This window comes from Epinephelus fuscoguttatus, linkage group LG5 (genome assembly GCF_011397635.1).
Source record: "Epinephelus fuscoguttatus linkage group LG5, E.fuscoguttatus.final_Chr_v1".
NCBI lineage: Eukaryota > Metazoa > Chordata > Actinopteri > Perciformes > Serranidae > Epinephelus > Epinephelus fuscoguttatus.
The window spans coordinates 31,953,001-31,965,171 of NC_064756.1; the positions used below are offsets into that span (position 1 = coordinate 31,953,001).

Sequence of the window (12,171 nt, forward strand, 5' to 3'; positions counted from 1 at the left end):
GCCCTTGTTGCCTTTGAGGTGAATAGAACGTTAGCTTCAATTTCTGGAATCCTGTCATTACAAATCCTGCTATTTAAACCACACACAAAAAAAAAGATGAAAGCAAGATTATTTTTTTCTCTAAGCCAAAAATTAGGTAGAGTTTACATTTAAACAGCTTCTGATTCAGACTGAGAAATGCAGTCCTGAATCTGACAGTTGTGGACAATAAAAAGGCTGCAACATTTAGTGTAAACGTAAAGCTTCTCATAGTAGAGTGGAGGAGCAATTATAGAGGAGGAGAAGGAGGGAACACACATTCCTGCTGGCAGTAGGTTTGTAGTTTAGGGGGATGGAATTATAGAATGAAGGAGGGAGCAAAGAAGGGAGGGAGCAAGCGAAGAGTGTGAAAGAGTCAGCAGGAGGAGGGTGTGTGTGGGGGGTGGGGTGGGGGGGTTTACAAACAGTCACTCCCCCTCTCTCCTTCAGTTCTTCAACTCATCCTTGCAAGAAGTCAGTCTGCCGTGGACTTGCAAGAGGAGTATCAATAATCCCCTCATGTGAGGCTTGAAATTTTCTCCTTAGTGATGTGTGGGATTTCTCTTGGCTTCTGTGGAAAAGCAGAAGTGACACTTGCTGGTTGTACACAGGAAGGTAAGTCATTGTATTTGTTGCTGTGTATTTATGTAGCACTGTGTGTTTGTCTGTGTTAGTAGATAGAGGAGACAAATGGCTGTCCAGCCTCAAACCTCCCACTTTTCAAAAGAGGTGCTAAATCACACCACCAGTAACCCACTGAGTCAACGTGTGGCCTGTAAGCATAAGTTTTAGTGTATTTCAGATTGCAGTTAAAGTTGTCACATACAACCAAAGCTCTTGTAACTCTCATATTGCCTTTAGGGTTTGTATTTATTCTCATTAGGGGGGTGTGTGTGTGTGTGTGTGTGTGTGTGTGTGTGTGTGTTGAAAGCATATCCTGGGGTCTTTACAGCCTGTATTTAGGGTGGGGTTTCCACTTCATGTTTGTACCTGTAGCACTCCTGTGTAGGGCACAACTTTACCTACAACAGCAGGCAGTGAGCCATTGTATTGCTCTCCATTCACTGCCAGACGCAAACAATACTGCTTGTGTCTGTGTCGTTGTAATGACAAAGAAGTGGTGGTGGTGGTGGTGGCGGTTTTGTGATGCTGAGAAAGAGAGATGATGAATTGCAAATGCAAGAGATGGTCAAAGTCAAGGAGAATTCCCAGAGCGCATCCTGGAGGGGGGCTGGAGCTTTATGATGTGTGAGTTCATTTAAATCTTGGCTTTGTGTTTGAAAGGCCCGTTGTGACTCCTGCGGTGGGGAGAGGGGCGAGAAATGGTCATCTGGTGTCATAGTTATGGAAATGTATTGACCGATTGAGGCTTAGCAGGACAGGAGGTCAGGCTCTGGCTTTCAGGCTTGTAAATCTTGACAGTGCTCCCGTTATGAAGGTGGAAAGCAAGCTTAAAAAAAAACACAAACTCTGAGCCTTATAGGAAAATCACATGCAGTGACAGGATTTTCCCCAATCTAAATTCAACCTACCAAAAATACTCTTCTGAAAGGAAAATAATTGTAATAACAGATTGGTTTGCATGGTCTTGTGTCATAAGCTTCACTTTATTGAAAGACACAGTGTGCAGAGTTCATCAGAGATCAGGTGGTCTTTCAGATACTGAGCTTATTATAAAAGTTAGACTATATATGGAGCAGAATTCAGCATGACGGCCCATGCGGCTACACAATGAGGTTTTTCTGTTTGCTTGGTTTGATACCACACGCCTCAAAGCATTGCACTTTGCTGCATTTTGTTCTGGCTCTTTACTTGACTTTACTTGAAAATTTTCACCTGTAGAATGTGCAGGCTACTGCTGCAGTTATTTTAGCACAGCTGAGGAAACACTATGGACAAGACTGTAATAAATGAGAGGAACTGTTATCTCTACCACCCAGGGTATTGGGGCTTTAAATTGGGATCATTTTTTTGCTCAGTGTAGAAGCCAGTAGTACAATATAGATACCATGCTCTTAGTGCGGTTACATGTCCATACCAGTCTTTTTTTCTTTTTTTGGGGGGGGCACGTACATTTCCCAGTCCAAACATTCAGGAATGCATTAGTTTCAGCTACCAATTGTTTTGTTAGCTGACAGTCAAATTAAGATTTTTTATCATCAGTCATTGAATAGGATTGGTCTGCCATTTAATTTACTGCCATAGACTGGGCTGAATGTAAGAATGAATCATGCATTTGTAGTGTAAGGATATGTAAGATGGCAAGAAATTCTTATAAACATTTATAATGAAGGGAGCATGAATAGCTGCCTCCAACAGTACAAATGAGTAAATACAGCCTTGAGCTTATATTTTTCCTTTACTGGATACCTCAAAAGTAGACAGTGCGAGGGTGAGAAATAGGGGTAGAGAGATAGTCGTGGTATGTGTGGGATGCCCTTTTAACATGCAGGTTTGACTAAACTTTTGCATCCCACTGAGCTCTGTCTAAGTACAGGGTATCCGTCAGTACATTTACATGCACAGCTTAATCGAGCTATGCTCAAAATTCGATTTTAGCGTCTAATCGGACTTCTGTCCTTGTCCCAGTTTACATGCAACTAAGAAAATCGAATTACTGACGGGAACGTGTCCTCCTCCTCAACACTAGGTGGCAATATGCGTCGGCCCCCTTTCCGGTTGACCTATTACGTCACTTAATAATAAACAACTGGAGTCAGGCGGCAGACCGGCATTTTCGAACAACAGCAAGATGGATAATCGTACAGCTTTGTTCATCTCGTACGTAATGTACACGTTACTGATTGTGCAGATAAGGTGCACGCTATCCCTCGTGGTCATGGTGATTTCGAGAGGCAGACAAGAATGCTGTATGCTGTTGGAGGGCTACAACAATAGCATGTCTTGTCTGTTCCGGGGTCATACGCCAGCGCGGGGGGTGTGGAGCATGCGCACATGCATTGTCAGTTTAACTCCGATTAAGGTGTATACATGCCGGAGAAAATCGAATTCCAATCACATTATCTGGGTGTCTTAATCAGAGTTGGAGAACTCCGATATTAACACGTTTACATGCACTTCAGTTATCCAGTTATAGTCGGATTTAGGCAATAATTTGTTTTTTTCAAGTGTCATGTAAACGTACTGAGTGTGGCCTATGCTTCAGTGATACTTCAGCATGGATGATTTTTACAGACCAAAGTTTCTGCTAATTATAAAGGAATCACATGTTTGCAGCTGAAATTGAGTATTGCCTTTAACTCTACAATATGCAGCCATTTAAATTAATTAAATGCACCACATTAGTAGAGAGTGCCTCTTCTACATACAAGTACCTTCCTGCTTAGATTCCTCTGCATGAAACTTAGTGCTTAGTACGGGGTCATCCCTATGTTCCCAGGGTTCTATGTTTCCCGGGTTCTGTGTTCCCCACTTAACCCTGCAAAAAAGCTTCTCTGTTCCCCGCTTACACAAAAAGGGTTCTATGTTTCCCGCTTGGTTGAGCGGGCAACATAGAACCCGGGAAACATAGAACCTTTTTTTGTGTAAGCGGGGAACATAGAACCTTTTTTGCAGGGTTAAGTGGGGAACATAGAACCAGGGAAACATAGAACCCTGGGAACATAGATACGCTCCCCTTACTACCAGGTTTTAAAAATCTAGTAAATGGATGGAGGTACTGGACTCCAGCTTAGATGTGACATTTCACCACAGGGCAGTAAAAGAGGCCTGTGCTGAAAAATGTGATCAGGACTGCTTGGAGGAAGCGGACACATTTTCTACTTAGCTTTGTGTAGTCATGTGTGTCAGGATCCACTGCGACTCCGCTTCAATGCACAATGCGGCATGGTAAGGGGCTGGGACCTCCAGGGGTGTTATGGTTGAGGTGGTGCTCAGGGATGAGCTCCGTCCACAGATATGATTTAGATAATATCACTTAGTTCATGTAAACACTGGCCATATGTAACTGATGGAATAACAAAACAGTGCAAAGAGGGTGCACACTTGTTTTTTTGACAGCATTATTTCGAAACTTGTTTTATATCACAGGTGAGTTTAGGAACAAATGTGCAGTTTCATCTCCTCATCTGGTCTACCAGGATTAGACGCAGTCTCCCTTCTTCAGTATCTATTTGCAAGATAACCTGAAATGTTTATTCCCTGCTCATTAATAGTGGAATCAAAATGACGAAAATGGGCTTAGACATTGACCCAGATGTGATTTTTGAGTGGAGTTTGGATTGTGTGCCTGCACTTGTGTTACGACATGAAAGGCTTGGTATTCCCACTCACTGACCTGAAAGCAAATGATTGCCTGTGTGGAAGCAGATCCTGAGTGAACCAGATTTAGAAAACATTTCCAATGCAGGATCACTGCTCCTCCATGTCCTTTGCATTGTGTTTATTCTGCTGCCAACAAAAGGGACATTCAGGCAAAGACAAGTCAGCTGCCATACTGAGATTGGTAGGTGAATGGCTCACCCAGCAGTGGACTGGCTTCTGGTCTGAAGACATCAACATCCATTCATTGCTGTTTTTGTGGTATTGCTGGCGTACTGAATATTAGCAGAACATTGTATTAGATTTGAATTTTATATAATGCAAAGGTTGCAAGGCTAGCTGTGGACGGTGGAAGTTTGCTGACAAAGACTGAATTTTACACTCTCAAATTTAGAAAATATATTTAAGTACAGAAGAAACTCCAAACATTTTTTAATCCCTTGCTGGCATGAAAATTCTCTATTGCCCCTATTTTAACATGGTTTCAGTACTAATGTATCCACTGATGTGCCCTTAAAGTTGGATATGGATTACTTTTTCCTACGTTTTTCTATTAATCCACACCCACAAGCTGAATAATGACCCTGCCTAGTTATTAAGCTGAAGACTGAGTGAGAAAGCCACTAGGACATCAGCAGCTGTAGGAAAGATATATTGTATAGACATATATCATATTCGGTTGTTTTCACCATTATCTAATTTCATCTTGCAGCTGTTTTTCCTGTGTAAGTGCTCAGTAGATAATATTCCCTGATACATGCACCAATTTGCCATTGCAACAGAAAACCCAATGGTTTGGTAACCAGTGTGTCCCAGCATTGATACCGTTGATCACACATCTATAATCATAAAACTGTCAAGCACATTTGCTCCTTGTGTGAGAGGGAAAATTGCTGGGTGTGTTTGGAGTTAGAGTGTGGAGGAGCAAATTGTAAAAGTCTGGAATGTGAAGCATGTAAAGGCAAACTAGTGTTGATGCTCCATGTAGCCAGGGGAGACCTTTTCACTGACAGTGACAGTAACAGGCAATGAGAAGGTCAGTGACTGAAAGTCTCTAGTGATTGTGGTTGTGGTATTTTGTCACAGCAACTGCAGCCTTTTTCATTACATGAAGCATTTTTTATGCACCTCCCAGATGAATACTTCCATCGCTTGTGTGATTCTGCTGTCACTATCTGGTAGTGAAAATTTCTTCGGCATGTGATGTCAGTTTCACTTTATTGGGAGTTAATTCTGAATGATGTTCAAAGGATTTACTTTGGCACTTTTGCCTGCATCCAAATCTAAAAGCAACTGCTTCCAGAATTGAAGAAAAAACGGTTAACAGCTCATTGATGCTCTGACACAGTGTCTTATTTAATGTACATAGAGGCTATGATTTAGTGAGGGGAAATACAAGGAAGATTGGAAGATTACAGAAGAAATGGGAGGATAATTGACTAAGGATGTTTGCTTAAAGTCAGCTATTCAACATAATTACTTTATTTTGGCAAATCCAAATCATAAAAGGCAATAAGGGGGGCTTACATTTATCTGTCTAACACAAGTGAAGATGAATTTGTGGCTAAACCTGCTAACTTCAAACAGTGTTGTCAGTTGTCTTTTAATTTGTGCAAGTTACTATTGGTAGAACATTCTCCTCTGATAGGGTAGTCTGTCTGGTAAAACATGAAATGTGTAGACTGCTGTAATAGTTTTAAGTGGCACATACCCCCCCCCCGTCCCCAACAGAACTACAGAGGAATCACTACAACCAAAGCCTGTATGCCCCCCCCCCCCCCCCCGTTTTAACATTTGTATGTGGCTCATGTATACCTCAATTTAACATCTGTTAAAAGACTTCAAAGGTTGCCAATGAGGAGCTAAAGAGCCGTAAACAGGATGTGGTCTGATAGCACCTCAGTTGTGACCCTTTGGACAAGCAAGTTGTTGATGGTGTAGATAAAAGTACTCTGGCACAAAGTGACATCGCAACATCTTGTGTCTTGAGTCAGTGTGAAAAAGGCAAAGACAAAAACGAAACAGCAGTTGTCCTCAGCATTGCATCTATTTATAAATGAGATTGTGTATCATTGGGGTCTCTTAAATTAAATCTTACATCTTATCTTTGTGCTAATTTCACATATCTCCTGGTACAGCCGGTGCATAATAAGCATTATCCAGAGTTAAAATCATCACATTTAGGTGGTTGTTATTATTTTGCCAAGTTATATCTATACTTTTAAAAATACACTTTAGTAAATTTAATTTTTACCAGTGGCCATAGAAGCACAAAGTATTCTTAAACCTATAGAGTGGACAAAAGACTTGTTGACCCAACAAAACCTGCAGCATCTGCTGTACACAAACCCCATACAGCGTAGACACCAGCAGAAGCAGTGACCTCTGCACACAGTGGTGCCCTAGAGAAAACACTGGCAGGGACAAAGGTGCCACCTGGCTAAATAACACCAGCTGCTGCTCAACAACAGACTCCAAAATCTGTCTACAGATTTATGCCAAAGAATATAACTCACTTTTAAACTTGCACATCTAGGGCATTGATGTATACATCATTTGGACAATAGGGCTTCTCTTTTGTCATCCTTAAAATGGACAAACACTGCAGTGCTACCTTAAAAAGACCCATGATTAGTATAATAGGATGAGGATGCAAAAAATGTGTTTTGACTGATACAATCATAGCCATAATAATAATAATTGGAGGAAACAGGGAAAATGTCTCTTTACATCAGACCTTGATTCCTCTTCGTATTGGGACTGTAAAGTCTACTTGGCTGCTCAGAGTAGCTCGAATACCCTACTCAGTTCTGAGTAGGGATGCACCAAATATTCGGTAACTGAATATATTCGGCCGAATATTGCAAAAAAACACACATTCAGTATTCGGTGGAATAAGTGAAAAGCAAGGCCGAATAATAGCGGTGTGTTTTGATAACACAATCAAACAGCTTGCGGTGACGGACGGAGTAAAATATCGGCAATGTGGCGATTTTTTTACTCCATCCGTCACCACACTGGCATTTGTGACTAAAAATAGTTCTGTGCGAGTAAAATCATTCAGCACGCTATTCGAATACCAGCAGCAGAAACGAAAGGCGAATCCCGCCGGTTGTGGGTTGAACAGGGGTCACAGACACAGACAAGAATACGTATTCCTGTCAAATACGGCGGCCACAGTGCTTTGCGGCGCAAGATAAGGCTTACTGGCGACGGAGAAGTCTGGCTCCAATAATGTCCTCTTCTTGGCGTCATGACTGCCCAAAAGGACCTGGACAACCAAGCCTCATTGATGTATTATAGAAAAGTGATTTAATTTTATAAATGACAAAAGGCACATCTGCCTAATTACTGTGATACTACTCAGAACCATGATATTTTCCTTGGTATTGTACCGTGGGTCCCAGTTTTGGTACCGTGACAACATTAATCTGGTGCAGGTTCACTTGCAAAACTAATGAAAAACTAAACGTTTAGTATTCGGTACTCGGTATTTGGCCAAGCGTTTAATTTTATTAGTCTTCAGCTTCGGGGTCTGCCCATTTTCCCGACAGCCCATTGGTCCGACATCCCATTGTTCCGACCATATTAAACCCATAGTCCTGTTCCGAAATCATCATGATGCCCTGTGGTTAAGGTCTGGTTAGGTTTAGGCACTTGGTTAGGGTCAGGAAAAGATCACGGTGTGGGTTAAAATGAAAAAGAAAGTGGCAAACACATAAGCCGTGAGCCTGCTTCACCTCAAGCCTTTCCCAGCTGACCCAGAGCCGGTCGCGGTGCACCATCAAGGCAGAAATACGCCCGCCAGGAGCCGTTCAGCACCGCGAAAAGCTCCCCACACAACCTGGACCCCAGAGTTAATAGACGAATTCGGCGAGTGATTTGTGTATGCCGCCATCTTGCGGTGGCGCCATTGCTGCGGTGACGTGTCAGTCATCAATTCATTATGCTGTCATTGTGAACTGACTCTCTACAATGACAGCATCATGAATAGCTGGATTGATGATGTTAGACAGTGGCCTCCGGTAGACAGTGGCCTCCGGTAACTGATGAAGGTATCTTAAATGAGTACCGATATTAATTATCATAACATGTGCTGACGTTAGCAAGCTAGCACTGCCACTAGCCACTGTCTAACATCATCAATCCAGCTATTCATGATGCTGTCATTGTAGAGAGTCAGTTCACAATGACAGCATAATGAATTGATGACTGACACATGTCACCACAGCAATAGCGCCGCCGCAAGATGACGGCATACACAAATCGCTCGCCGAATTCGTCTATAACAGGAGGTTATGGTGTTTCACTCTCTCCTCTCTATGACACTTGTATCTCGACCAGTAGCCTACTTTTGTTGCGTTGCTGATCCTCTATGGTATCGGAACAACGGGACGTCAGACTAATGAGAGGTCGAAACAATGCTACGGCACCTCAGCTTCGGCCACAAATTTTCATTTCGGTGCATCCCTAGTTTTGAGTAAGGTAAATGAGGGTTCTAACTCACTCAACTGTTCCACCGTATTAGCTGTCACAAAAGAAATGGATGTCCTGCTTAGTCTAGTGTGCACCATTCAGAGAGAAACAGCATCAGTTTGCATGGCAGTCTACCTCTGTACACAAAATCCAAAGTCAAATTGCCAATCTTTCTACAGCAACAATGGTTGCTGCCATCTTGCCAGGTCTCACACCAGCTGTACTGTCAGCCATTATTCTGGTTGATATGTGTTGGCATCTTCCTAAAGGCTGCTCTCCTGCAATAAAACTCCCACAACGCACAACCACCCGAGCCTCTCATGACGGGTTCACACAGGTCACACACAGCACCACCATTTGCCACTTTCCTCTAAAACATGAAATCAGTTCTGCAGCAAATGAAAACAACTGGATGTTGTCTGTTTTTGTTGTTTATGAAGCGTGTTTTATGTGTAACGATATCTTCACCTGCCACTATGTCAATGCAGATGTCATAGCCATAGTAGCTGTTGAAATTGGCAAACATTAGCAGTGGCAATAGAATTATTTGGACTAATATTACTGTACCTGTTCAGTTTTTCTATTTATTGTTTTTCTACAGAGTTTTTGAGTAAGGTTGTATAAATCTTGGCAGGATGAGCCAAATACTGGCTAGCCCCTTGCTTCATGATACATTCTGTGCCACGTCTTGGCAGAAAGCTATTCCAAGACAAGTCGAACTGCTTTCATTATCACTGAAAGCCCCCTTTTCCAGCTGTTTGCTATTCAGGGTTTCTAGGGCTACAGATTCAAGTCAGAAAAATACTCCTTGGCTACATGACAGCAGTGTATCGTTTTCAGTTGAGCTATTAAAGGAAGACTAGAGGAAGTACTTATTTTGTTCATCAACATTCCAAATAAATGCTACTCTAGTACGGATGTTTCTCACCGACATGAATCATTTGAAAGAGGATGCAAGCTTTGTTGATGCTAAATTTCCCCCCGGCCTAAAAGAATCTTAAATGCAGTTGAGCACACTCAGGAGCAGATAATGAGTCACAAGAACAAGAGATTGCTGTTTGGTACTTCCATTCGCACAGAAGCATATGACTCTATATCAGCTTGGAAATTTGAGCTGTCTTGAGTGCTGTCTTTCAGTGGTAACACCCCCTCCTCCTCGATACAGCTACCTGTGTTATTATCTCTGGAGACTGGAGTGTTCAGATTACAGGGTTTTTGTGTTGGAGCTTGTAACTAGTCGGCCCAGTGCATTCTTGCCTTTCACCAGTGTAGTTAGGTTAAATGGGAGGAATGTGTTTGCTGGATCAACACATAGATTCATAATCAGATTGTGTCAAAATTGAGCTCAAACTGTGTTTGTTTCTTCTGTTGCATTATGTGTCTGATTTCAATGGGTTACACAGCTAAGTCATTTGTTATTTTCAGATTTGTCTGCATAGTATTGTATCTTTTCTACATTGAGCTCATGAGTATAGGAATGTGTTTCTCACTGTCAGTAGATTCTGCTTTGTTTTGAGACTCCATAAGTCAGTTTTTGGCCGTAGGGCAAGACTTTTCATCATTTCCTCAAATAATACAAGCAACTTGACATTTTTGTCCATGGGGAGAAGAAGAAGAGCAAGTGAGGGATAGGACAGTTTTCCCTTGTTCCTGTTCCAACAGGCCCAAGTATTTGTCAAATATAACCTGGGCTTTTAAATGGTGTTTTAATAACAAAAGGACCTTAAATCTACCTGTCACATATTTCAGGAATGACAAAATCCCACAGCACACGGAATGGAAATATGAACACGTTTCTCCCAAAACAGTTTCAGATACATCGGCATTGATGGGAAATAGAGCGGTTTTGGTATAAATCAGATAATTTATGTTTCAATGCTGTCATGCAGATATTGAAGATAAGTTCCAGACAGTATTTTGTGAAGTCTGTCTTACCACAAATCCAGATTTTGGCCACTGGGGACAAAACCAAACCTAAAACGTCTTTATGTTTAAACAAATATTTCCTGTTACAATTTGTAACACTGTGAGACTAGAAGAAATATAAGCCTGACTCCAACAATAACTAATTATTTCATAAGCCTACATCTGACAGCAGATGGGGTGGATAATGAATCAGCAGAACTTTTACCTAAACTCTGCATTTCACTGCAAGGAATGAAATAGATGCTGGTTAAAGGAGACACAAAAGTAACTTGTATAGATAAAAAATATTTTTATAGACATAGTAGTTACTTTTGTAACACACGTTGCTTTACACCAAATCTGGAACTGGATTTTATGGATATTTGTACATCAGCTGCTCATTTAGAAGCAGCTTGAAGCTTTTCATGTACTGACTGTTGACAACCTCCTGAAGTGGTGTTAGCTGTGGTGAATTTCTGTGCTTTTCCCTGAAGCCGTTGTGTTGCTAATCTTGACTCACAATAAAACTATTCTTCTTTTTGATCTGTGGGTGGCTGGAATCTCCTGTGGTTATGTATTTCATTAAGGGCTTGTAATGGATGAATCCTCTGTCCTGTGCTCTTATGCAGCCTGCTGAAAATGACCCATTTACTTTGGGCCTCACTCTATCACACTCCCAAATTACTGGTAGCATTTTCCAATTTAACTGTTCATTTCCATTTATTTATTTAGTTGTGTATGAAGGACAGTAGTGACGATACAAGACAGGGACAGAAGTGTGTTAGCAGGTATTTCTACAAGAACCTATTGGCTGTTCCTGGGGATTTGATGCTTTACAGCATATTTTCAAACCCTGGCATTTCTTCCTCATGTATTAATAAAGAGCTGTTGATGGATTCTGTGCACCAGCACCATTTCAGCTTTAGAGAATATGGTGTGGTGGAATTGAGGCCATGTTTACCTTGTGTCTGGATATTCTGGCATATCTGGTATATTACATCCCTGTATTACAAAATTTGGAACACGTATGCTTATTCATTTGTATGTCTTTATTTTTAAGATCTCCTCTTGGTCAGCTGTTTGACTATGTGTGTTCTTGAATTGTAACTGTACCTTTGGTGGAAATCACTATGGTCAGAGGGAATCAGTGTTCTGTTATCTCTTAGAAAGAGGCAAAATAGCTCACTAAATCAGCACAGTCTCTCTATTGTCACAGAAATAGGAGGGTTTGTTGCACTCTAACAGTGTTGTAGAATTAATCTGCTGTTTTCACTTATTAAATATTTGTGATCATTTTCACGTGTTCAGTAATCAACTGGCTCACATATTTCTGGTCTGAACAAATGAGGTTGTGCTGTAAAATCCAAGGTCAGTGCACAGTGGGCTGCCACAACAGTACTGTCTGAGGAAACCACTTCTTCTGCTGTTTAAGCCCCTCATCTCTGCTTGAAACACTCTAATTAATTTCTGGCCAATTTCACATCATATTAA

General features: G+C 41.5%; 1 protein-coding gene across 3 annotated transcripts in view; it reads left to right on the forward strand.

Annotated features, from left to right (window-relative positions):
- Positions 1–12,171, forward strand: part of tiam1b (TIAM Rac1 associated GEF 1b) — a 53,992-nt gene that overhangs the window by 12,383 nt on the left and 29,438 nt on the right. The window contains exon 1 of one of the 3 annotated variants that reach the window (XM_049576994.1): positions 505–633. The exons of 1 other annotated variant lie outside the window; for it this stretch is intronic. The gene's annotated coding sequence lies outside the window, so the exon portion shown is untranslated. Of the gene's footprint in view, positions 1–504; positions 634–12,171 lie in introns of those variants that run through there. One more of the 3 variants, XM_049576996.1, reaches the window with a different exon arrangement.